Below are 3,179 nucleotides of genomic sequence, written 5' to 3'. Positions count from 1 at the left end.
TTGAGCTAATTTTGTAATCTTGTCTAGACATTATTTCTTGCTTATATCCTATACTCTAAGTAACTATGAAAAATAAATATGAAAAGTGAGGTGCTCACTTTGGCAGCATATATACTAAAATTGGAATGATATAGAGAAGATTAGCATGGCCCTTGCACAAATTCGTGAAGAGTTCCATATTTTTTATGTCATATCGATTACTGTTATACTGTCTCTCAAGTAAGTGTTTGTTTTAAAAAAGGGTAATAAATGAAAACAAGAGACAAGGGGGGAAAATGTCATAGGACTATCCTGCTACAATGCTGTATATGGTTAGATTTCTAAATTTCTGTGTAAAAATATGTAATTGTTTATTCCTATTTTTTTAATTTTTTTACTTATTTATTTTCACACTCTGTAGGGATTTAAAGTTTAACATATCAACACTTGATGGACAATACCTATTCCACATCATATCTAAGATGTTTGATATTCAGACAGATAGTGCAGTTAAGCTCACCTGCCTATGTTATAGTGTAGTAATATCATTAAGCTTCTCTTCTGGAGGGTTAACAACTTAAGTTGGCAGATCAAAACTTAGTAAAAAGAAGGGCTTCAAAGACATCTAACATTTTGGCCTTAGCCTTTCAAGGTTAGTGAGGACTCAGGACATAAGAGAACCTGTACTGTGACATCTTGTAACTCAGTGATGTCCCAAATTTTCTGATCAAGGAGATTATGGGGCCACAGAGGAAAGTAATTGATGATGTAGAGTGTGCCTAAGGAGAGTACATGGAGAGAAAACATTCTCTGAGGCTTTCACAGAGAGCAAATTTGTCAAGCAATGGCCATGACTCATCCTCATGGCTGACACTGACAAAGGATCTACAAAGTGCAGTACAGGGCTACAGGATAAATCCTGAGGGTACTTGACTGACCTTATCAGACACAACAGTTATATTTCTTGTTATATAGGTCTAGCTTTATCTTGGTCTTAACTATCTAGCAGAAAAGTATAAAAGCGAGGTACATAAAGTAAAGCCATATTAATAAGCTGAGCTGTAAAAGGCTCAGGTCAACAACTTCTGACATTGCCAGTCCTGAGGATGACCCACTACTATTATGGACTACTGGACTATATTGGAATATTTTGCTGAATTCACGTACTTATAATATTTAAATGACAATGGAATACCTGTCTCTGACAAGACTAAACAAAAAAGGGGATATAAATGACCATTTTGTATCTGTATATACAAAATAGGATAGATATACAGCTACTTTCTCTTAATTCAATGAGAAGAAAGATTTGTACTAATAGTGTTTGAACAGGATATCATGTCTGCATCTTTTTCTATGAATAACTACGATGAAGACAACAATATTCAATGTTTTAACCTGTTTTGAAATTGTCTCATTGCTATTTGTTTCTCAATAAAATTCATTTAAAACAGAAAATAACAATGAGTAATGTATTATTATTCTATTAGCCTGATTTACAACTCTGTTTTATTTTTTTATTTCTATTTGTCTTCTTATTCTCTTTAAAATGAATAGATAGATAGAACATTCAATATATACTTTTGAATTGATTAATTATCAGGATAGAGGAGCACTCTGTAGAAACTCTACTAGTCTCATCTGGGATATCAAGCCAGGGGAAGACTTTTTCCATGCCTGTCAGTATCTTTCTACCCTTTTGAAATCTGGATACATCACTACTAAAGTCTTGCTGCTAGACAAAAGTTTCCAATGGTCTGAATGTGAGCTTAAAATGTCAAAGTTTTCCTCTTGTGGTCTTTTCGCTTTCCTCCCAGCAACAAATTGAAGGCTACTAAAGCAAAAGCCAATGTAGTCCATGAACATCTCACGCCCGGAGAAATCAAATGTGTTCCTTGACCTGTTGCTCATGATTTAGACGGTGTTCAGATGGGAGTCCATGTGTGTGTCCAGGAGATAAAAGGCGATTGCAAGACAGACCAGGGGCTAAAGCAGTATTGAGCTGTAAATAAACCATTTTCCCTTGACCTAGGTCTCTCAATATATGATTAATTGTCCGAGGTTGGGAAATGACTTTGTTCTGGTTGCTGCCCATTGGGAAGGATGTGGCTCTGCCCACCCTCTGGCCCAGTAGCAGAGGTCTGGCAGACTAAGGACGGGATTTGGGAGCCTGACCTTTGTAGCAGCATCTGCTTTGGGATAAGGCCACAGCAAGTCAGCGTGGTGGGAACAGTGGCCAACAGCTATGTCCAAACTCTGAAGAATTTCCTAGCTCTGAGTAATGAAGACAGTGCTCAGTGTCTTATTTTAGAAAGCATCCTTGTGCATAAGCATCAGATTTTCTAAATGAACAGATCTTTTGACCAGAAATTCCTTTTCTAAAAATGTATCCAAATGATGAATTAACTGCAAGGATGCTCATTAAAGCACTTTTAAAATAACAGCAGAAGCCTGGAAACAACCTAAATGTCCACCTGAATGGGCTTTGTTATATAAGTTACAGTCCAATATGCCAGCAAATAGCATCATTAAAAAGATCCTATAATGTGCAATTGTATTTATTGGCATATAATGATATACTCCTGGTGTATTGCTAAATAAAAAGGCAATGTGTGTAGTTTGCTTCCATTGGAAGATAGGAAGAGAAGAAAAGGAGGAGAAAAAAGGAAGGGAGGAATGGAGAATAATGAGGAAAGGAACTGTGTGGTTCACACCTGGCATCTCAAATTTCCCTGGTGAAAAATAGCTGGGTTCCTCCTGGAGCTCCATAAGAGAGATGCTGATCTTAGGGGAATTTCTTCAAGGCCCCTTTTTGAAAAAGGGAGGTTAGCAAGACCCAAATTAACGAAAGAAACAAGCATGATGCAGTAAAATTAGAGGATGCTTTCTATTCTAGGATCTGTCACCAGCAGCTTCCTAACCTTGACCCATTTTCCCAGCAGCTAAGAAGATGGTCTGAGTGATGGCTAAGATTCATTCCAAGTCTGACAATTCTGCCTAAAGAATGACGCTGAGACCTCTAGTGGATCCTGGACCTCCAGTACGCCTCTTTCTAGTCCTCATGGGCCTTACTGATCTTACTGATGTTCTCTGTTTAGTTTCTGTAAAGGTCGGGAGTAGTAGATAACCATCTCTCTCTCTCTCTCTCTCTCTCTCTCTCTCTCTCTCTCTCTCTCTCTCTCTCTCTCTCCTCTATAATG

General features: G+C 37.6%; 1 pseudogene; it reads left to right on the top strand.

Moving 5' to 3' along the window:
• Positions 1-90: 90 nt before the first annotated feature.
• LOC111818108 lies at positions 91-184 on the top strand (annotated as a pseudogene).
• The last annotated feature ends 2,995 nt before the right edge of the window (positions 185-3,179 follow it).

This window comes from Octodon degus, unplaced genomic scaffold (assembly GCF_000260255.1).
Source record: "Octodon degus isolate 3935 unplaced genomic scaffold, OctDeg1.0 scaffold00079, whole genome shotgun sequence".
NCBI classification, from domain to species: domain Eukaryota; kingdom Metazoa; phylum Chordata; class Mammalia; order Rodentia; family Octodontidae; genus Octodon; species Octodon degus.
The sequence above is the reverse complement of the archived record's forward strand: the minus strand, read 5'-3'. Positions and strand labels throughout refer to the sequence as shown.